The sequence below is a fragment of the Oryctolagus cuniculus genome, chromosome 3, assembly GCF_964237555.1.
Source record: "Oryctolagus cuniculus chromosome 3, mOryCun1.1, whole genome shotgun sequence".
Classification (NCBI taxonomy): Eukaryota; Metazoa; Chordata; class Mammalia; order Lagomorpha; family Leporidae; genus Oryctolagus; species Oryctolagus cuniculus.
Window position 1 is genome coordinate 167731744 of NC_091434.1, and position 24463 is coordinate 167756206.

Consider the following 24463-nt stretch of genomic DNA (forward strand, 5'->3'; position numbering starts at 1 on the left):
TCTCTAGCCTGTTGATGTGATGGATTGCATGAATTAATTTTTGAATGTTGATCAAGCCTTGTATACCTGGAATAAATTGGTTATGTTGTGGTTTTTAAAATTATATTGGATTTATCAATATTTTGTTAAGAATTTTTGCATCTCTGTGCATGAGTAATTCTGGTCTGTAGTTCTTTATTATAATGTACTAATCTGGTTTTGGTATTAGGGCAATACTGACCTAACAGAACGAGTCAGGAAATATTCCTTCTACTTTTGTTCTCTGGAAGAGATGATAGAGAATTGGTATTATTTCTTCCTTTAATGCTTGATACAATTCACCAGTGAATTATCTCGACTTGATGTCTTCTTTTTTGGAAGGCTATTAATTGTTGATTCACTTTTTAATTTAGATAAAGGTCTCCTATTCATGTTATAGATTTCTCTTTGTGTGAATTTTGGTAGTGTTTTTTTGTCCAGGAATCTATCCATTTCTAATAGATTTCCCTGTTTGCTGGCATACAACTCTTTGTAGTAATTTCTGATGATTCTTTTTATTTCTGTGGTGTCTATTGTTATGGTTCCTTTTTCATCTCTGATTTTATTGATTTGGGTCTTTTCTTTTTTTAGTTAGTTGGGCCAACGGGGTGTCAATTTTGTTTATTTTTTCAAGAAGCCAGCTCCTTGTTTGGCTGATTTTTTGTAATTTTTTTTGGATTCAATCCTGTTGATTTCTTCTCTGATTTTAATTATTTCTCTTCTCCTACTAGATTTGGGTCTGGTTTGCTGCAGTTTTTCTAGATCCTTGAGATGCATTGAAAGCTCATTTATTTGGTGCCTTTCCAATTTCTTGATGTAGGCACCTATTGCCATAAACTTTTCCTCTTAACACTGCTTTTGCTGTATCCCATAAGTTTTGATATGTTGTGCTGTTATCCTCATTTACTTCCAGAAAGTTTTTGATTTCTCTTTTGACTTCTTCTATGACCCAGTGTTCATTCAGGAGCATGTTGTTCAATCTCCACGTGTTTGCATATGCTCTAGGGATTCTGAGTTGCTAATTTCCAACTTCATTCCCCTATGGTCTGAGAAGATGCATCGTATGATTCTAATTCTTTTGAATTTGCTGAGACTTGCTTTATGGCCTAGTATGTGGTCAATCCTAGAGTAGGTTCCATGTACTGCTGAGAAGAATGTAAATTCTTTATGTGTAGGATGAAAAGTTCTATAGATATCTGTTAGATCCATTTGGGCTATAGTGTCGTTTAAATCTGCTGTTTCCTTGCTGATCTTCTGTCCAGTTGATCTGTCTATTTCTGAGAGTGGAATATTGAATTCCCCCAATATTATTGTATTGGGGTCTAAGTCTCCCTTTAAGTCCCTTAACAAATCTTTTAAATAAACCGGTGCCCTGTAATTAGGTGCATATACATTGATAATCATTATATCTCCCTGTTGAATTGATCCCTTAATCATTATATAGTGCCCCTCTTTGTCTCTCTTCACAGTTTTTGTGTTAAAGTTTATTTTGTCTGATATTAAGATGGTTACGCCCACTCTTTTTTCATTTCTGTTGGCATGGAACATCTTTTTCCAGCCTTTCACTTTCAGTCTGCCTGCATCTTTGTTGGAAAGATGTGTTTCTTGTAAGCAGCAAATAGATGGGTTTTGTTCCTTAACCCATTCAGCCAATCTGTGTCTTTTAACTGGACAGTTGAGGCCACTAACGTTCAATGTGATTATTGATAAGTAGTAACTTATTTTGGTAGTTTCTACCTTTCAAGGAATTGGTGCATTTCATATATAGATTATTAGTTTTGTAGGCAAAGAGTTGTTCATAATATTCTTTTGTGTGTATAAATGCTTACTTTTATTTTTTTTTAAAGCCAAGGTGTGTGAGAGGGAGGGAGAGACAGAAAGAGAGAAGCATATTTCATCCACTGATTCACTCCTCAAATGGCGACAATAGCAGGGACTGGGCCAGTCCAGAGTCAGGACCAGGAACTCCATCCGGGTCTGCCGCATGGGTGGCAGGAGTCCAAGCACTTGGTCATCATCTGCTGCCTTCCAGGACCATCAGCTAGAAGGTGGATTGGAAGTGGAGCAGCTGAGACTGGAATTAGTGCTCTAATATAGGACGCTGGTTTCGCAAGTGGTGGCTTAACCCACTGACCCGCAGGAGGAGTTCATATTATGCTTTTAATGTCCCTGAAGTCAGTAGAAATAGCCTTTATTTCATTTCTAATATTAGTAATTTGTAGGCTAACCAGAGTTTTATCAATTTTATTGTTGTTTTGACAAACCTAGCTTTTGGTTTTCTTGGTTTTCATTATTCCTGTTTTCAATTTCATTGATTTCTCCTCTAATATTATTTTAAGATTTATTGATTTATTTGAAAGGCAGAGTTGGGGAGGGAGAGGGAGATGGTCCATCTGCTGGTTCACTCCACAAATGGCTGCAAGGCCAGAGCTGGGCCATTCCACACCCAGGAGTCAGGAGCTTCTTCTGGGTTTCCCACGTGGGTGCAGGGGCCCTAGCATTTGGGTCATCTTCCGCCACTTTCCCAGGCACATTAGCAGGGAGCTGGATAAGAAGTGGAGCAGCCGGGACTTCAACTGACGCCCACATGGGTGCTGGCACTGCAGGTGGCAGCTTTACCTGCTACACCACAGTACCAGTGACCCCCTAACATTTTTTTAATTATCCTTATCTAGGCTTATGTTACTCTCTTTAATTTCCTATTATGAAAGTTTAAATGGTTGGCTCTAGGTCTCTCTTTGGAAATACATGCATTCAGTGTTAGAAATTTCCCTCTACACTCTGCTAATGCTGCATCGCACACATTGTATAAATTGTGTTTTTCATTTAGTTCAGAATATTCTAAGGCCACTTTCCTGCTCTGGGTTCAGCTTCCAGTGGGGCTTTACTGGATTCATTCATTCACTCCACAAGTGTCAGTGAGCTCCTCAGCTGTGCCAGGTGCTGTCCATCTGTCTGCATGATGACTTCATTAACAAACCTGTGTGCAAAACTGTGATAAAAGGCAGGTCATTACAATATCAGCTTATGATGACGAGTGCTCAGGAGTGGCCCACATGAAGAGCAGGAGAGTTTTGGCCGGTGCCGTGGCTCAATAGGCTAATCCTCTGCCTGCGGCGCTGGCACACTGTGTTCTAGTCCCAGTTGGGGCACCAGATTCTGTACCGATTGCTCCTCTTCCAGGCCAGATTTCTGCTGTGGCCAGGGAGTGCAGTGGAGGATGGCCCAAGTGCTTGGGCCCTGCACCCCATGGGAGACCAGGAGAAGTACCTGGCTCCTGGCTTCGGATCAGTGCGGTGCACCAGCTGCAGCGTGCCGGCTGCAGCGGTCACTAGGGGGTGAACCAATGGCAAAGGAAGACCTTCCTCTCTGTCTCTCTCTCTCACTGTCCACTCTGTCCAAAAAAAAAAAAAAAAAAAAAAAAAGAGGAGGAGAGTTTTATTCGGAGACCTCCGATGATGAGAAGGATCCAGGCGGGGGAAGATCAAGGGGAGGTGTGCAGGCAAAGAACGCAGCAGGTGCAAGGGCTCCATCCAAAGATGCCGGCGAGGATGACCACACAAATCCTTTGTGGGTGCAGCAGGCTCTGTCCTGTGTTCTCTGTGGTTAGGACAAGACTCTGGTGTGTGGCACTGGGAGAGGTCAAACGGCGGCTCTTTTTCGGGCTGATTACTGCCACTGAGAGGCGGACAGTGAAGCGGTTTAGACCAGCTGTGCTACGGAAAATCAGAACCAAGACGGGGAGGACAAAAGCAGAGCTGAAGAGCAGGGCTGGGTGGGAGCTCAAAGGGAGACCGTGGAGGCTGCAGCCAGCAGGTCCTGGTCGTAAGACCTGGAGAAACGATGCCAGCAGCTGACCGTTTGGGCAGTTGGGCGCCTTTTGAAGCCCTGTCACAGAAAAGAAAGAAAGATGGAACCAAGTAGGGAAGAAACGACTCGGATGAGCACAGACGTGAGGGCCTGGGCCAGCAGGGTTCTGATCTCAGATAGCAGAACAGAGACATTCATTCATCCATTTGCTCACTCGCTCAACATTGATGGGGGTCTGCTCTTGCAGGCTCTGTTCTCCTTGCTGGGGCTACATCTATGAACAAAGCAGACAGAAGTCCCTAGGAAAACCTTGACGTTCCAGTGGGAAGGCTGGACAGGGTACTGAGAGGTCAAGGTCTTTAACCTGGACAATTTATACTCTTTACCTGCTCTAAACGTGGAGGCCTCCTGTTGGGTTACTGTGAGCACTATGTTGACTGCACCTGAGCACACAAACACATAATAACATACATTTATAGGGCCGGCGCCGCGGCTCACTAGGCTAATCCTCCGCCTAGCGGCGCCGGCACACCGGGTTCTAGTCCCGGTTGGGGCGCTGGATTCTGTCCCGGTTGCCCCTCTTCCAGGCCAGCTCTCTGCTGTGGCCAGGGAGTGCAGTGGAGGATGGCCCAAGTGCTTGGGCCCTGCACCCCATGGGAGACCAGGAAAAGCACCTAGCTCCTGGCTCCTGCCATCGGATCAGCGCGGTGCGCCGGCCGCAGCGCGCCGGCCGCAGCGCGCCGGCCTCGGCGGCCATTGGAGGGTGAACCAACGGCAAAGGAAGACCTTTCTCTCTGTCTCTCTCTCTCACTGTCCACTCTGCCTGTCAAAAAAAAAAACATACATTTATAGAGTTTTACTGCCTCCATAACATGGAGACCCCTTCATCCTCAAGCCGCTGCCCAAGCTCACAGAGGGAAAGGGTCTGCCCAGGCTCCTCTTTCTCGGTGTCTGGACTCCACCCCAGACCATCTTGCAGTCCAGGGCTCTTGTAGTTAGATCACTCTGTTACTTAGCAGAGCGCCTGTTGTCATCCTGTTGAATTACACTGGAGACAAGGACTCTGAAGAGGCAGCAGCTGGGGGCATGTATTCTGTCGCTGTGTGGCAGTGGCTACTTGGAGGTTCTTTGGGCGGTGTGCAGTGGTGGCGGTGGCAGTAGCACGGCACATACTGCCGATGCTTGCTGGAGCCACGCTGGGTCTTGGCTGCCTTAGTTTAATTGCATGGTCTGGAAGAATGTTCCCAGGTGTGTGACCTGCAGTTCACGCCCTCAAGTCCTGCTGAATATGTTCTGAACTACCCAGTATTCATTTTAATGGATCCCATTTTTGCTTAAATGAGCCAGATTGGGTTTCTGTTGCCTAAAACCAAGAACCATGACTTACACATTTATCAAGTCCTTTGTCCCTACTTACTAGTAGGATAAAACTAGGCTTTTTTTCCAGCTCAAAAAAAAAAAAAAAAACTCGTAGTGGCTTAAAACAATTACTTCTTATTACTCAAAACCAGTGCATTGCAAGTTGGCTAAGCTTAAAAAGGGAAATAAGGGTTGACATTGTGGCATAGCAGGGAAAACCACGGCCTGTGATGCTGGTGTCCCATATAGGTGCTGGTTGTGTCCTGGCTGCCCACTGCTGATCCAGCTCCCTGCTAATGTGCCTGGGAAAGCTGTAGAAGATGGCCCTATTATTTTGGCCCTTGCACCCACATGGGGGACCTGGAAGAAGCTCCTGGCTCCTGGATTCAGCTGGTCCAGCCATGGCCATTGTAACCATCTGGGGAGTGAACCAGTATGTGGGAAGATCCCTCTCTCTCTAACTGTTTCAAAATAAATAAATAAATCTTTAAAAATAAATAAATAAATAAATCTTAAAAAAAAAGAGGACGAAAAATGGCTCATTAGTGGAAGAGCACAAACTTAAACCCATGCTCTTGTCTCTTGCCCAGTGCTTGCCTACCATACCGGCTTTCCTGGTGAAAAAGATGGAAAGAATGAGGACTTCTGGAGTTCCCAGGATGTGTCAGTCTCTGTGCTATGTGATCTACACCTGCCAGTCAAACCACTCTTATGATAAGCCTGCAAAGCTGGCAGGGTTCGTGTTTGTCCACGTGAGGATCCGGAGCCTTTGGGGTGCTAAGCAGTTTGCCGGGTATCACACGGCTGTACACTGAGGGCTGGGGCCTGGACCTGCTTGGTTTGACTCTCAAGGTTTTTGCATGGCCTTGGCCCCATGGCTCCCTCAGGACAACATGTGTGCTTCATTCGTGTTTCTGTATAATAGACTAAGCTGTGAATGATAGGGGAATTCAGGCGCCGTGGCGGGCTGACAGAAGGCATGGGGTGGGCAGGCTGCACGGCTTCCTCTTTGCTCTTCAGATGCTGTAGCGGTGACATCTGTCTCCCGTCTTGCACACGGGCGGCTCGCTGCCCTGTAGTCCTGGAAGGTAACTGCCACACGGTGGCAGCCTCCTCTGGAGGTGCAGGACGTGGATGGGTGCTCTGCGGGCGCCCTGCAGGCTCCTCCTCGGGGAACACATGTAGATGGTGCCCAAATGGCTAGAATATAATGCACCCCATCCATGATTTATAGACCTCCAAATGTGCCATCAAATATGTGGCCTGAGTGAGCTCAGGGAACATGCAGCCCTCTGGGTACAGCCCGGGCCCTGTGTGCACTCTGGCTCTAGTCACACCTCTGTCCTCCTGACCTCTGCCCTCTGCCCTCCTGCCCTCTGCCCTCTGCCCTCCTGACCTTGGCAGACTCCTGACCTTGATCCAGCATAACTGTTGTCTTTCTTGGGCTGCAGAATAATCCTGGAGTAGCCACAAAACTCTCTGGAGTGGGCTGCTCACCAGCCCGAGCTGTCTGGGATCCAGGCTCAATTAGGCCTTTGATTCGGCTCAGTGGTGCTTTTGCTGTGCCGTACTGGCCAGACCTCTTCCTGGCACACCCTGGGTAGAGCCACTGGGGATGCATGGAAAGATTATGTTGAAAGCCACGTGTCTGGCTTGACAGCGCAGAGGGGGAACAGGCCTGGAGGAGCGTGTCCTCAGATCCCTTGACAGCTCCCTTATTGGGGCAGTCACGGTGGTCGGTCAAGGAGCGTCTGCTAACTTCCTGGCCTCTATTATAAAAATCTCAGAATAGTCTGATGGGCTCCGACTCTGCTTCCTGCACCTCTGAGAAAGGATTTGAGGGTCTTGGTGTTAGTCTCACTTCCTGCCTTCTTTCTTCATTGATATCTTACCGCTCATTCTTTGCACAAAAGTCAGTCACCTATGGTATGCCAAGGACTGCTCTAGGTTCTGAAAAAGCAGGGCCCAATTCTCTGTGTCAGTAATGGTTGACGTCTGCATCACAGCTTCGGCGGGTCAAGTGGCTCCGGAGTCTCCCGTACCCCGAGTCACGTTTGTTGGTCGCTCCTCCGTGAGTCTACCCAGAGCTCATTAAGCTTAGTTATATTCTTGGGCAGAACAACCTCTTGGGGCTCAAGTCTTGTTTGCTAGATTTCTTTTTCGGAGACAGGGGAGAACAAAGGCAAAGGCAGTAAGGATGCAAGGAGCAGATACACCTGTTCAAGACAGAAACCCTCAAAGCAGCTCTTGTAGCAAACCAAACATTAAAAGTAATTTTGGCTGAGCCGAGAGCTCCCTGAACTCAAAAGCACAGGTGTAGGGAGATGAGAGAGAAGCATTATCTTGGAGATGCAGTAATAAGCTAATACAGTGTGCATGACAACTCAGGGACCGAGATTTCATAAATATATTCATGTTTCCTTCCCAGGAAGATTGATTAAATGCCCAAGCACAAAGTTAGAGTAAAGGGGAGATTGAAAGAGCAAGAGAGAGAGAAAGGAGGAGTGAGTAGCACAAGTTCTGGTGAAACATATCAACTCCGGACAAAGAATACTTCATCAAACACGTAAACAGCCGCTGCCGGATGCATTGGAATCTGGAAGTCTCATAAATTAACCTGCCACGAAACTTTGCAAAAGGTCACATTTAACATTAATCAGGCTCTGGCGGCGTGTATTTTCATGGTCAGGAGAGAGAGCGAGAAAAGGGCTGCTCTCTTGGCATTGCATTTCCAAAACTGCTTCCTAACGATGCAGCAGGAGAAGAAAGAATCCTTTCCAGCTCATATAGGGGTGCAGGACTGGTCCCCTCCTTGCCTGGGCATCCCGCCTGGGCATCCCTTGAGCGGGGGTGTGGGGGTGTCGCAATGGAAGGGACCTGGCCTCGCTTGACCATTCCCTCCTCTGGATATGGAGTCCTCCCACCCGTTTTCAACATCACAGGTTCCCACCCATAGGTGAAAGGGTGCACATGGAAGCTGTATGGGAGAGCGGCTCGGGGTGGGTAGGGTGCAGTCAACATAGAGTTGAAGGTGAACTAAAATAAGCGATGATCCTGGTACTGTTGCCCCGTCTTGAATATGAACCTGCTTGCTTTTAGGCGAGGGGATTTGAGCCGAGCTCTGACTTTGCGTCGTTTAGTAGGACTGTAGGCTATACTGGGGCTGGGCATTCCCGGGACTTAGTTTCCCCATCTGCTGAATGGGCATGAAGACCTGAGAATGTGTTCACTCGTTTGGCTGGGAAAGCCGTGGCACGAAGCCTGATGATTGATTGGGCTTCCGTGCCTTCTCTCAGAACACCATTGCCTTGACCCAGCTTTGTATGGGGGCATCTGCCTTTATTGTTAGTTGCTCCAGACTCTCAGTCTACTTTCATGTCAACTGCCTTTCTCGTTGGAGAGCCTCATTTGCCCCAAGACAGAGCTCCATTACATTACTATATACACTGTTGGGGCAGGCCTTGGGGTGCCCCTCAGCCCCAGCCCCACAACTGCAGTGACATCCACAGAGGGGTGACATCACCAGGAAGAGGGAGCACCATCAAGCTGTTGGGGGCCTCAGGAGGTCCTTATTTGAAAGTTCATGAGAGCCACAGCCCTGTGTGTGAACGCTGCCTTGATTCCGTGTTGGCTGTGCTGTTCACACCCTGAGCCTCACTTTCCTCATCTGAAGAATGGGCTAATGATTCCCACACCGACTGTTATGGGGACAAAGGGTTGTCCTGTGAGCACTTAAAGCAGACGGAGTCCCACGGAACACGCTGAGCCTTTCTCTCCCAGCCTCTGTTCCCAGAGGGCGACTTCTCTATCGCTCACAGTGCCAGGTTCAAGTGACCCAAGTCAGGATTAAAGGAAACACCAATGGCACTGGTCCCTGCCACTTTTCATCCTCTGATTTTCTTGGTAACTTTGGACGAGTCCTAGTCTCAGTTTCCCTCTTTGCAAAGCATATGAGACCCATAGGAGGCAGACTCTGCACCCACCCAGCGAGGGCTGCACCTGCCACCATCCCTTGGCAGCCTGGTAGTGCTCAGTGGGTGAGAGACAGGTGCACTGGAGCTGCTTCCAGGCTGCCCTTGCCCTCTTATGCTAGTGCATGGAGTCCAGCCACCTCTGCCACTGGGTCGCACACATACAAGGAGTGGACCTGGGACTGGGAAAACCCAATGGATCCTGGTTAGGCAGTGACCCTATGGATCTATCGGCGAGAATGGAATGACTCAGCACAACCAAAGCATGGAAGGACAGTCTAGCTGATTAGCATATGCATGACCTTACATGGCTGTCATTCTGGGGTAAGAAGCTCCAGGTTTTTAATGGGTCTTTTAGCCATGACTCTAGGACACCCATTGCATGAAAGTTGAAAGCATATTGGTAAAACCTGGCAGAAGCACACATCTATTCAAGCCAGCCAAAGTGCACTCAAATCCTGAGCTTGAACTTGTTAGTTCTGTGGCCATGGACACGTTGTCTCATCTCTCCAAGTCTATCTCTCCTTTGTAAGGAAATAATACTTGGCTCACACAGATGCTGAAGATAAATGACATAATGTATTAGGGTCTTTAAATGTTCATAGAAAATGAAGTACTCTCGTATATAAGGTGCACACTAATGCGCATTGTGGGGGCCAGACCTGTGGGGCAGCAGCTTAAGCTGCCACTTGCAATGCCGGCATCCCACATTGGAGTGCAGGTTCAAGTCTTAGCTGCTCTGATTCTGATCCAGCTCGCTGCTAATGCACCTGAGAAAGCAGCAGCAGATGGCCCTTTGTGACACCCATGTGGGAGACCAGGATGGAGTTCCTGAGTCCAGGGTTCCGACTGGCTCAGACTTGGCTGTTGTGGCCATTTGGGGAGCAAACCAGTGGATGGAAGATCTCTCTCTCCCTCTGTCTCAAATAAATAAATTCATCATTTAAAAAAAATGTGTGTTGCAAGCCATCGTTCAATGACAGCTGCGAATATGGAGGCATGTCCTTTGGTTTCCGGGTGATGATGCCAGGGACATGTGCCCCTGGTCGCTGTGAGTGTGCCCAGGAGCAGCCCAAGGAAGGAAGGAGGTCGCTCACCTGACCTCCCCTCCTCATGGCCCTTTTGATGGCTGGTGCCTGACAAGCAGAAGCATTGCTTTCTCAGAAATCTGTAGGTAAAGCCCAGTCAGGACAAGGACAATTTGGAACTAATTTCAGCCCCAACATGCTTTAGAGCAAATAAATGACTCACAGTACGCCCTTGGCCAATCCGTGTATCCTCCTGGGACTTCTGCTTCCTCTTTAATGAAATGGGATGAGTAATCCCTGGCTCTCCTTCATTGTACAAGCATGTAACAAGGATGAATCAAGTAATGACTGCAGGATCCTTTGAGGTCCTTGGAGACATAGTTGCTATATAAATGCAAAGTATGATGTCCACGTCTATTTCATTGTGTTTTGCAAGTAGATACAGAAGCCTGTAGCACATCCATGTCGGTACCTGTCTGGCTGACTATTCACCATGTGCATTATTTTTTAGTGAAATAATCATCTCCATGCATTTTTCCTCAAAAGCATAACTCCATCCCTGTCATATGTGGGATTATTATTATTATTATTATTATTATTATTATTATTATTTTCTTTTTGGAAACCCAGTGCATACATCTGTTCTGCCTCATTTCAGCTGCAGGGATTTCCTGCCAGATCTGTTGTAGGTGATGTGTGCGTGGGGGGTGGGGGAGGGGTGTCTCAGTTCATCCTCCTTCCTCTTCCTTTTTCCTGAACCCTGTTAATTGAGTGGTTTAGAAGAGAGATGCCTTGTCATTCCTTTGGAAAAAAAAAATTAGCCTGCTTGTCTCTTCCTGAAAGCTTTAACCAGATCTCTCCCTGATCCAGAAGACAAAATAACAGACCACAGACATGCTGCAGTTCACATGACATTGCAGAGGCCAGGGGATGCTGTTGGTGCCACGGCCCGGATTATGCAGCCTGAGGATGTGCCGGGTGGAGATGTCCTAGCCGTCATGGTTCTGCACTGTCCGGACTTATGCCGAGTGAGCCACCACTCTCAGGCTGAGTTTTCTTCCTTTTCAATAAAAATACACAGAAATTTGGTCCATGGGGGGGAGGTGAGTATTGATCTTGAGTTGAAGGGGAAACATTTCTGTTGAAAAAGTCTCCCGTGTCTTGTACTCAAATGTCGACAGTTGGGGTCCTCTGGGCTTTTGTCTCCCGGGATCACCCATCCCCACGGCGTATCGACTCTTCTCCAGAAAGCTCTGAGACTCCGCTCGTGTTCACAAGATCCTCAGGAGCTGAACAGTTGGAACTTATGAATTTTCTGCCTTTACAGAAACCATAAAGGAAACGCTCATTAAGTGTTTTCCTGTAAGGCTTGGACCCCATGGGCCCTGTTACCCAACCCACTGGGTGGGCATTTTGACTAAATGCTGGTGTACCTGGGGTTTACCTCTGGCCACTCGACACTCCAAGTCACCCTTATTGAGGTCTCTACTGCCCTTTTAAAAAAATGTAGGTTCTGGGGCTGGCGCTGTGGGGTAGTAGGTTAGGCCCCTGCCTGCAGTGCTGACATCCCATATGGGTGCCAGTTCAAGACCTGGCGGTTCCATTTCTGATCCAGCTCTCTGCTATGGCCTGGGAAAGCAGTGGAAGATGGCCCAAGTCCTTGGGCCCCTGCACCCACATGGGAGATGTGGAAGAAGCCCCTGGCTCCTGGCTTTGGATCAGCCCAGCTCTGGCTGTTGCAGCCATCTGGAGAGTAAATCAGCAGACAGAAGACCTTTCTCTCCCTCCCTCCCTCCCGCCTTTTCCCCCACCCCCGCCTTTCAAATAAATAAATAAATTTAAAAAAAAAGTGTAGGTCCTTCCACAAGCTCTTCTCTCTTCTCACTCAAGCCACTGTCTGTGGACGATCTTCTCCCCTCCTGGATATTCTGTGACTACATTCCTTTTTTTTTTTCTTTTAAAGATTTACTTTATTTATTTAAAAGACAGTTACAGAGAGAGGGGGTGGGGAGAGGTCTTCCATCTGCTAAGTTTACTCCCCAAATGGCTGGGACGGCCAGGGCTGAGCTGATCTGAAGCCAGGAGCTTCTTCTGGATCTCCCATGTAGGTGCAGGGGCCCAAGGACTTGGGCCATCTTCCACTGCTTTCCCAGACACATTAGCAGAGAGCTGGATGGGAAGTGGAGCAGCCGGGTCTTGAACTGGTGCCTATATGGGATGCCAGCACTGCAGGCTGGGGCTTTAACCCACTGCACCACAGAACTGGCCTCTGGCCACATTCCTTTTTCACCCAGACTGCCTTTCTTAGATTTGGATCCCCACTCCCAGTTGTCGATTGTGCGGACCCCTACCACACTTCCCTCATCATATCAAGTCCTGTAGGCACCCTGGGCTCTCAGAGTCTAAAATCACAGTGGTAGCTTTCCTTCAGTTTAGCCCTGTTTCCCACATTCTTTGCCTTGGTTTGCGGCTACTAGTAAACACACTAGAAAAACAAGGTTGAGCGACCTGCTGTCTTCAAGGAGCTCATCTAAAAAAATAACCACGTAGGTAGGTCAAAAGTAGAAGATACACCTTACAAACACTAATTCAAAGAAAGTTGGAATGTCTACATACAAGAGGACCTCAAACAGTTCCTGGGAAACTGGAATTAAAAGTTTTATTTGGTGTAAAGCCGTAAGCAGTAGAGTCATCTTGTATGACTGCTCTATATCTCATTCAGCTGTGATATGTTGATTTCTCCCATGTCTTCTTCTTGTTCTTTGCCTCTGCTGTAGGAAGAGTTTAATCCCCTGAAATTTCTTCCTTAGGCTCTGGGAGTCAGGTGCCCACCCCGGAGCTGGTTCAGACCTCACTGCTGTCTGCTGTCCTCCTGGGGCACCCACTTTAAGATCCTGTTTAGACCACGCTGGTCGCTTACTTGTTAGCTGTAGCCGTGGCCAGTGTCATTAGGTTATGATTCCCTCGATGCCCTGGCTGTTGTTTTTCTAACTTCTCCACTTGACCATGAGATCCGTGAGGGCAGACACCTTGGGTCGTTGCTACCTGCATAGCTCAGATTTCAGTACAGAGTGAAACACTTGTTAAATGCTGAGTGATCAGAGGGTTTAGCACAAGACACCATCACAAATGTCTCTGGGCTGCTGTCCATGGTTCTAGTTCCCTTATGGTTTCACCCTCACCTTGGCTTCTCCATCAGAAACAGGATTCTATTTGATGGGCATGTTGGCCATTTAGCTCTGCATAATGAAAAGCCTGTATCTGACCTCTGGAACCCCTCCCCCAGCCCCCCCCCCAGGGTCTTCTCACACAAGAAGCTGTGTGTTCTAGAGCAGCAGTGGGGGCATGTTGTCAAGTGCAGTTCCAGCCGTTACCCAGTCCTGGGGCCTCAGGGTTCTTATCTCCATGATGAATGGGTTGGGCTGGGTGGTCTCGCAGGCCATGTCCCCTCTGAAGTTCTGGGACTTGGAATGTGGACCACTTCCCCGAGGGATAGCCAGGTGGAGAATTCACTGTGGAAGTCACCTAACACATTGCTACCAGACAGATGAGCCTCCCACTCAAGGGATAACCCCCATTACGTTTTCTTTGTCAATACCTGACTTCATTTTCTGCTCTACACCCATGGTCAGAGAGGCAGCACAGCATGTCACGGGCACCAGGACCTGCCAAGGCGATGGCCTAGCGTTCACATCCCTCCACTTCTCTCAGTCTGTTGTTCCAGCTCTGACATTTAGTGGGCCATGATAGTCTGATTTTATCTCGTTTCTGAGGTCTTGTGAGGGTCTCCTTGTGTCCCCATCTATCCTCTGCCCTCCTGTGCACTCCTGAGGAATCAGATGCACTAATTTTATAGTTATATACTCCCACACGTGGTAGGCGTTATTTTTCAAAGCCTGCTTTGTCTGATGTTAACATGAAGGAGATTCAGATAGTGTGTGGGAAACGCACACTATGAAATCACTCTGCGTAGACTTAATTTTTTAACACCAAAAGAAACTCTCTTTTCATTCCATTTTCCATGAACTTTTTGAAGTGCTTTCATATAGACAGACATTGTAGGCTTCTCTGGATCAGTACTTACCATGAGTATCTTTTATTTGGGGGCTGTGTATTTTCAAAATGGGTTTCTTATAGATAGGAAGTAGTTAAAGCTTGTTTTTATTGTATAATCTGATAATCTCTCTTTTTTTTTTTGTGCTTAGACAATTTGTGTTAAATTACTGAGATGATTGGGTTCAGGTCTACCATCTTATTGTTTTTATTCATTCCCTCTTATTTTTGTTCCTGTTTCCATTTCCCTGTTTTATTTTGGATTACTTGGATATTTATATTAGCATTAAGTTTTTATTTAATTATTGACATTTTGTCTCTATCCAAAGAGATATGGACGACCAACTAGAGGAAGCTTGAGGGACCCCAACCAGACTCCATCAGGTCCCCGCAGGGGTCACAGGGGCCCACGCACCTGGGCCACCCTCCAGTGCTTTTCCAGGTGCATCAGAAGAGAGCAGGATCAGAAGTAGAGCAACAGAACTGCAGCCTTGAACTGGCACTCATAAGGGATGCTGGCATCGCGGACAGTGGCTTAACCCACTGGACCACACCTCTGCCCCCAGGAGTCTTTACAGTAAATGCTTCAGGAAAAACTATATAGTCATATATACAACAGTGAAATTAGGTCTCTACCATTTACAAAATCAACTCAAGATGGATAAAAGACCTAAATGTAAGATTCAGCTGAAATTATGAAATGACTAGAAGAAAATACAGAGGAAACACTTTATTTTTAAATTTTTTTAAAGGTTGATTTATTTGAAAGTCAGAGTTAGAATGATCCTCTACCACAGGTTCATTCCCCAAATGGCTACAATGGCCGGAGCTGGGCTGTTCTGGAGCCAAGAGCTTCATTGGGGTCTCCCACGTGAGTGCAGGGGCCCAAGCACTTGGGCCATCTTCTGCTGCTTTCCCAGTCACATCAGCAGGGAGCTGTATTGGAAGTGGAGCAGCCAGGAATTGAACCAGCACCCAGATGGGATGCCGGCACTGCAGGCCGCAGCTTAAGATGCTACTCCACAGTGCGAGTTCCAGGGAAACACTTTAAGACATTAGGGTAGGCCGTGAATTTCTTTGGATAAAGACCCCAAAAGCATAGGGCACAAAAGCAAAACCAGACAAACAGGATTATATCAAATGAAGACATTTCTGCACAACAAAGGCAAGAATTGAAAATATTTGCAAGCTACTTATAAAGAATTAATATTCAGAATATATAAAATGTTTAAAAAAAACCTCAACAGCAGCAACAGCAAAGTCAACCCAGTTAAGAATCATGTAAACGACCTGAATAGACGTTTCTCAAATTAGGAAATACAAATGGCCAACAAAAAGTGAGAAAATGCTCCATGTCTCTAGCCGCCAGGGAAATGCAAATCAAAACCACAGTGAGATGTCGCTCCTGCTAGAATGGGTTATGTGGAAAAGGGCTCACTAGGCTAATCCTCCGCCTTGCGGCGCCGGCACACCGGGATCTAGTCCCGGTCGAGGCGCCGGATTCTGTCCCGGTTGCCCCTCTGCCAGGCCAGCTCTTTGCTGTGGCCAGGGAGTGCAGTGGAGGATGGCCCAGGTGCTTGGGCCCTGCACCCCATGGGAGACCAGGAGAAGCACCTGGCTCCTGCCATTGGATCAGCGTGGTGTGCTGGCCGCGGCGGCCATTGGAGGGTGAACCAACAGCAAAGGAAGACCTTTCTCTCTCTGTCTCTTTCTCTCTCACTGTCCACTCTGCCTGTAAAAAAAAAAATGCTGATGAGGATGTGGAGAAAGGGGAGCACTTGCACACTGTTGATGGAATTATAGATCCGTGCAGCCACTGTGGAAAACAGTGTGGAGATCTCTTTAGCCCTGGAAATGGAACTTCCGCGTGATCCAGCAGTCCCACTACTGGGTACGTACCCCAAAGACAGGAACTCATTTTATCAGAGAGATACCTGCACTGCCGCGTTTACTGCAGTATCATTCACATTCGTCAAGGCATGGAATCAACCTTGCTGTCCGTCCGTGGGTGACCAGATAAAGAAAACGTGGCATAGATACACAGTGGAATATCATTCAGCTATAAAAAGAATGAGATCTGGGGCCAGTGCTGTGGCATAATGGGTGCCGATTTGAGTCCTGGCTGCTCCTCTTCCTATCCAGCTCTCTGCTGTGGCCTGGGAAAACAGCAAAAGATGGCCCAAGTCCTTGGGTCCTTGTACCCACGTGGAGACCCAGAAGAAGCTCCTGGTTTCAGATCAGCTCAGCTCTGGTTGTTGCAGCCATTTGGGGAGGGATCCAATGGAATGGAAGACCTCTGTCTCCCTGGTTCTACCTCTCTCTCTGTAACTCTTTCAAATAAAATCTTTTTTTTTTTTTTTTTAAAGAATGAGATCTTGTCATTTGCAACAAAATGACTGGAACTGAGGTCATTATGTTAAATAAGCCAGATGCAGACAGACAACTGCTACATGTTCCCCCTCACACGTGGGTGTTGGAAAGAAAAGCTCAACTTGAATATAGAATAGCAATGACGAGAGACGAGGAGGACAGGGGAGGCTATGGAGAGAGATCGCACAGTGGATACCACATCCGAGTTAGATGCAAGAAATAAGTTCCCAGTGTTGCACAGCAGGTGGAGTGGCCATGGTTCACGATAGCCTAGAAGAAGAAAGAATCTCCAAGGCTCCGTTCGTGAAGTGATGTGAATGTTACTCACTATGACTTCATCAGTACACTGGTGTACAGGGATTGAAATGTCACACTGTTCCATAGATATGTGCAATTATTGTCAATAGAACAGTTTAATGTTTGAAAAGTGAAAAACAGTGGATGTAGAAATGTGACTTTAAAAAATAAAGTTGGAAGAATTCCAGGGCCTGCTCAGGAGACTTGGGATAACGCTACCTGCATAGCTTTGTTACTGGTGGAGGTACAGACACGGATCTCAATGGAACAGAATGGACGTAGACAATTGGTGGATTTTCAGGAACCACGAAGCCTGGCCTTGTATCCTCTCTCTGCCCTGGGGAGCCGTGGGAGCTGGAGCTCCCGCCACTTGGGCAGGCCAGTGGATCAGGCACGGGCTGTCTGAGGCCTCCTGATCTTGCTGGCTTCTGCTGCCCTTGGAGTCTGAGTGCCCCTTCCTCTCCCTGCCAGCTCACTGATGTACTTACAAAGACGCTCAGAAAATACTGTACATAGAACTTCCAGTCCTTTATTTATTTGAAAGAGTTACAGAGAGAGAGAGAGAGGTCTTCCATCCACTGGTTCACTCCCTAAATAGCCAGCTGGACCTGAGCCAATCTGAAGCCAGGAGCCAGAAGCTCCTTCCAGGTCTCCCACAACAGGTGCAGGGGCCCAAGGACTTGGGCCATCTTCCACTGCTTTCCCAGGCCATAGCAGAGAGATAGATGGGAAGTGGAACAGTCAGGACTCGAACCAGCGCCCATATGGGATGCAGGCACTGCAGGCACCGGCTTTACCCGCTACACCACAGCAGCACTGGCCTGCATATAGTTCTTTTTTTTTTTTGACAGGCAGAGTGGACAGTGAGAGAGAGAGAGAGAGAGAGAGGTCTTCCTTTGCTGTTGGTTCACTCTCCAATGGCCACTGTGGCTGGCTCACTGCGCTGATCCGATGGCAGCAGCCAGGTACTTATCCTGGTCTCCCATGGGGTGCAGGGCCCAAGCACTTGGGCCATCCTCCACTGCACTCCCTGGCCACAGCAGAGGGCTGGCCTGGAAGAGGGGCAACTGGGACAGAATCCGGTGCCCCGACCGGGACTAGAACCCGGTGTGCCGGCACCGCAAGGCAGAGGATTAATGCATATAGTTCTGATTTGTTCCTTTGACTGCTGTTTAGGATTCTGTTGGATGAAACATCACGTTTTCTTTGGCTATGTCTGTTGTGGATGTGTAGGTTCATCCTGAGTTCCCACGTTTTGATTGTGCACTGCTGCAAGCTCCCCTTGGATGTGCCTTTTTGTGACATGTGTTCCTGAGTGTACATATCAAGGAGCACATTGTTGGGTCACGGATGATACATTCTGAAATTTGAATGGATGTTGCCATCTCACTCCCTTCATGATTTGCACAGATTAATGCTTCTAGAGTCTTGACTGTTTGGCTTGAGTTTCCAAGACTTGAGATTTGGATCAAGGTAGCAAGACTGTGCTGAACATAAGTTTGCTCCAGGCTGCTACAAAGGCGGCTGTGCACCTGCCGTGTGGTGCCATTGGTTAGGTGCCTGTACCCGTCCCACCTGTCGGTGGTGGAGAGGGGGAGACTCCCCGACCGAGGCTGTCACTTCAGCGGGCTGAGCCGGTTTCCTTGGACGTGGTCAACACGTCTACTCCAAGTGCCCAACACCCTTTGGGTCTAATGGTCCAGCCTCCCCTGGTGTTACTTGCTGTATCTACTTCCTATGTTTTCTTTGCTCAAATGAGAGAGCAGTAGGACAGTATTTTGGAAATTACAAATACAGAATACATAATGGCATCATCGCGATTATTTACAAGCATTTTTGAAGCAGCTCTGCAACCGATGTGGGAAAATGTCCCAGAAAAGATGAGTTACTGAGTACATGCTTCATGCCTGGGGGTGACCTCGGTGATTCACGTTTGTTATTTTTGAAAAACTATTTCTTTGAAAGGCAGAGTGCAGAGAGAGAGAGAGAGAGAGAGCGAGCGAACGAGAGCGCCATACAAGAGGAAGTCATTTTCCATCCACTTGTTCACTCCTCGAATGGATGCAGTAGCTGGGACTGGATCAGTCCAAAACCAGGAGCCTGGAACTCTTCTATGTCTCCCACATGAATGGCAGGAGCTCAAGCACTTGGGCCCTCTTCTGCTGCTTTCCTGGGAGCTTTTGCAGGGAGCTGGGTTGGAAGTGGAGCAGCCGGGACTTGAACCAACACTGCAATTTGGGTGCTGTCATCGCAGGCGGGGTCTTAACCCTCTGAGCTACAATGCTGGCCTGGGTGCATTTATTGGCTTATTGATCTCTCGCTACTAAGCTATAAGATAACATTCTTCTATCTGCATTTCACAGGTGAGGCAATTGGGCAACAGAGAGGTTAGCAACTTTCCTGAGATTTCAGTTTGCAGGTGGCCAAGGCAGAGTCTGTGGCCCGATGGGAATGATTCCTGATGCTGGCCTTACCTGCAACTCCATTGTGACTTCGAACAGATGAGAGAGGGCAGGTGGTTTTTTGTTTTAACGTCACCAGTGTGAGAACGTGACGACCCTGCATCGGGCTGTGCTCTGGGCTGCTGCTGTTTGGTGTTAGGGGCCTGGCAGCTGGAAGTCCTGCCCTGTCCTCCCAGGTCCCCTCCTGCCTTCTTATGGGAGCTGTGCACAGCACCTCCCCTTTGGGATGCTTTCATGTCTCTCCAAGTCAAAGACGCCTTTCTCCACTCTCCAGACTTCAGACTGATCTTTTATTTATTGAACAATTAATTCAGGAGACTGAAATCAGCCAATGCTTATCAAAGCCCTTGCATCAGCTCATTTGAGGAGGAAACAGAGTTAGGGAGGGAGTTGGCCCGTGGTGGTCATGAGCAGGGTGGTCTTGGTGGCGGCAGGGAGAGCGTCAGTCTGGCAGGGGTGTGGAGGGGCTGGGGCTTCCACAGCCTCCCCTTGGTGAGGGACTCCAGGGCTCTAGCGCTAATGTTGTAGCTCCTGTTTGATTTCTTCTTATCAGTCATCCTTTTACTGTGTCTTTCTGGAGGTTTTCTATCTCTTTGATTATAATCTTTTGGAAAGAAAATTTTTAAAAAGATGTATTTATTTACTTGAAAGGCAGAGATGGGCATAGAGAGAGAGAGAGATGTTCCATATGCCGGTTCACTCTCTAAATGGCCTCAATAGCTGGGGCTGGACCAGCCCGAAGCCAGGAGCTTCATCTGGGTGTCTCATGGGGTGCAGGGGCCCACGTTGGGCCATCCTCTGCTGCTTTCCCAGGCTCATTAGCAGGGAGCTGGATTGGAAGTGGAGCAGCCGGGACTTGAACTGGCGCCCATGTGGAATGCTGGCACTGCAGGAGGCAGCTTCATCTTCGATGCCCACAGTACTGGTCCCCGGAATGAAAAAAGAACTTACAGGGGGGTCGTTTGGTACAGTGCTCAAGTGCTGCTGGGGAGGCCCACATCCTATATGCAGCCCCTGGGTTTGAGCTCCAGCTCTGCTTCCAATTCCAAACCCTGCTAATGCACAGCCCAAGAGGCAGCAGGTGATGGCTCAAGAACTTGAACTTGGGTCCCTGCCTCTCATGTGAAAGAGCCAAATTGAACTTCAGGCTCCTGGTGTTGGCCTGGCACAGCCCTGGCTGTTGCGGGTATTTGGGGCGTGAACCAGCAGGTGGAAGATCTCTTCTGTCTCTGTTTTTCAAAGGAAAAAGAGAACTTGGAGTCTACCTTATTGAATGTATATACACCTTTCTAAATAGCTATACCTCACATACAACATTTCTACCTGATGACAACACACAGAATAAAACCAGTCACCACTCGTCAGAGAGTGGATGGCACTGGGGTTAGGTTTTGGCCCGGGGAGGACCCTGGGCGGTGACGTGTCTGGTTGACTGCTTCTCCCCTATATGCTCAGCGCATCATTAGTTGACCACCAGGAGGACCGTGCAGCTCAGACTCTGGCTGCATCACTCGGATTTTGTAGGATGCCGGTTCCGATTCTGTAGGTCTGGGCTGGATCTGAGAGTCTGCTTCTCACTGGCTCCCAGCGATGCTGACAGTGCTGTGGGAGAACACGGACTGGAGTGGTGGTACTGCCCAGCCCATGTGCCACATCTGTGTCCCCTTCTTCCACTGTGGTCGCCTTCTCCCCACACCTGCGTCACTTGTTCCGGCCTCAGTCCCAGCTCTGGCATCGTACTGTCTGCAGTTGGGAGTCCTGGAGGCTGGAACTGTGTTTACAGGTGAGCTCCTGCCTTACCCAGGACCCCGCTCTGTATCCTGGCTCTGGCCTGTTCTTAGGTTCAGAGTGGTAAGTGGTGAGGGCCCTGCCTGGCTCTTGCCCACCCGACCTCACGTGGCTGGGGACTGGCACCTGGCGAATGGGATTCTCTGGTAGTTTGTGGCTCTCTGCGTGGATTTTGTGCCAGAGTGCCCGAGCTCCAGGGACCCCGTGCTGCCTGTGTGCTGATGTTTGGGCCTCCTGGTCCTGTCCTATCTGAGAGTCCCCAGCCTCTCCCACTGCTCCAAGCTGCTGGAGGGCACTGCCTGAGTGATGGAGTCCCAGGCAAGCAAGGCTTCTTCCACCCTGCTTGCAGCTCCCAAGCTCTGGCCTTACGCCCCCCAGGTCCTGTGAGCAGAGCCTGCCTCAGGCTTATTTTATGCTGAGCAGCTTGCAGCTCTAATGCAGGTCCTACCCCACACCGGGGGCCCCACAGCTGCAGAAGGAAGAGGGGAGTCACTCCCACCAGGATGCCTGCTTTTTTTTTTTTTTTTAATTATTTGTGTCCGAGGTAGAGTTACAGACAGAGAGGGAAACAGAGAAAGGTCTTCCATCTGCTGGTTCACTCTCAAATGACTGTACCGCTGAGGAGCTGTGCCGATCTGAAGCCAGGAGCTTCTGGATCTCCCATGCTGGTGCAGGGATCCTAGCACTTGCTCTGTCTTCTACTGCTTTCCCAGGCCATTAGCAGAGAGCTGGATCGGAAGAGAAGCAGCTGGGACACAAACCAGCACTCATATGGGATGCTGGCGCTGTAGGCTGAGGCTTAGCTTACTACGCCACAGCACCAGCCCCTGAATCCTGGTTCTTAACAGTGTGTGACTTGTGAAGCCACGCTCCACACGAGCCCTCTGAAGCAGGCTTCTCCTGCTGTCCTGTGGGTTAGGCTGGAGCCACCATACCAAGACACCAGAGCCAGGGTGGCTTAAACCACACACACGCATTATTCCCTGCGGCGGAGGCTGAGCCGTGCAAGGCTAAGGCGCCGGCTCGCTGTGCTTCTGGTGCAGGCCCTGGCTCGCAGGTGGTCACCTGCTCACTGCGTCTGTGTGTGGTGGGAGGCAGCAGGAGGGGCACGGCAAGCAAGCGCAAGTGAGCTGTGGTCCGGCAGCTCCTCGTGTCAGCACGCAAACCCTGTCGGCTCAGGGCTGAACTCTGTGGGTGCCACCGCAAGGTTCCTGGACTCCCTTCTGATAGAGATGGACAAGAAGTCAAACCTTAACCCAGACAAGCACAAGGGAGACACAAGGAAAAGTGTCCGCCCACTGGCTCCCCATGGGGGGCTGGATGGCGTCTGGGGAGGCACAGCCACACACCCTCTCCCTCTCTGGCTCATCCCCCTCTGTGCACCGCACTTCATTTGCACCCAGCTCTACGAAGGCACAGTCGCTGCTTTCGCACACGACCCACTGAAAACGACTGTGCTGTTCTTCATGGCCTCCCTGGGAATACCAGATATTGACTGTGCTGGGCTATTCTGGGCATGCGTGGAGGTTAGGGAAGTCCCTAATGGGGCGATGGGGTGTCATTGTGGTTAGGGGCTGGATGCTCCTTGCTGCTGGTTGATTTAGGGCTGCATAGCGCTTTGTGGTTGGGGATGGATGCATGACCAGCTCGGGAGGGTCTTCCTCTAGTGAGATCCGTTTATCCTGACCCCACTTAACCTTAAATACCTCCTGCTCCAAGTACTGCCAGAGTAGGGGTTGGGGCAGCGGGGCCTTTGCATGAACTCTTCTCTGTGCCTGGAAAGCTGCACCACTGATTTTCCCAACGGGGAGCTGACTCCTTGTTGCTCATACTTCTGTCCAGTCGTCACCTGCTCAGAGAGGCCTCCGTGGCCACCCACGCTAAGGTAGCCACGCGGTCACTGTTGGGTCCCTCGTTGGCATAATGCTGTGCACAGTGCTCTTTGCTCAGACACTTGAAGAAATCAGCGTATTTTAGAAAGTCTGCTGTCTCCACCTCCTCCAAGAAATGGAAGCCCCAGAGAAGTCTGGGCCTTGCCCGGCTATCTTGAGAGCCTAGAACAGTGCCTGACACACTCATCCTCATCAAGTAGTTGTGGAGAAGTAGTCAAGCGGCTGGACCGAGGTATACAAGATGCAGTTGCTGCGACCAGGGAGGTGGCAGGCTGGCGGGGAGCAAGACTGAAGATCATTAGCCCTAACAGACAAGGTCTGCCTGTTCTGGCACTGAGAGGCGATTCCTGATTCTGCGTGGGGCAGTGAGCAAGAGGATTGGGTGGGACCCCCCGGGTGGGACCCCCCCCCCGGGACCCCCCTGGGACCCCCCCGGGACCCCCGTCCCAGAGCGACGCGCAAGAGGTGAGAGGCGAGGTAACAGTGTTCTGCAGAACAGGAAGAGTGCAGTACTGTATCTGGTGGCTTATCCCCTTCACGCCTAGAGTAGTGGTTCTCAGCTGTGGTCTATGTGGGAATCCTTGGAGTAATTAAAGAAATCCTGATAGCCGGGATTACATCTCAGACCAATTACTGTTGAGAGACTGGGACCCACATACCCATCCTTCTTAGTTGAATTCTTGGAGGTACAATGTACATGCACTGTAATGCACACTTTCAAGTGCATGCATCTGATTGGATGGGTTTTGACAAATATGCACCCACGTGGCCATCCCCACTGCAATCAGCATGTTTGCACCTCTCCAGAAAATTGCCTTTGCCGCCCATCCCTTGTCACTCTACCACGAAACCACTGCTCTGCTTTCCATCACTTACAAGGGTTTTACCTTTGCTAGGGTTCCACATAGATGAAATCTTACTTTGATTTCCTTTGCCCAGCAAACTGTCCTTGAGGTTCCCCTGTAGTGCATCAGAATCCATTTCTTGCTCTTGCTGGTCAGGATTCACGGTGTGGCATGTAACAGTGGGCTTGTTGTTGGACACTTGAGTTATTGCCATTTTTTGGCTATTATAAATATGCGGCTATAAATATTCACATAGACTCTGTAGGAACACAGATTTTCAGTTCTCTTGAAGAAATAAATGCCATTGGTAGATCACATAGCAAAATGTATGTCTCACCTGTTAAGAAATTGTCCAATTATTTTCCAAACTATTTTGTATTCTTATGACAACATCTGAAAGTGCGGGTGCTTTAAGTTCTCACCAACAGTTGATATTTTCAGGCTTTTTAATTTTAGACATTCCAGTGGGTGTGTAGTGCTGTCTCATTTTGGTTTTAATATGAATTTCTCTGACTAATGATATCAAGCATCTTTTAATGTGTTTATTTCCTATTCATATTTTCTTTTGTG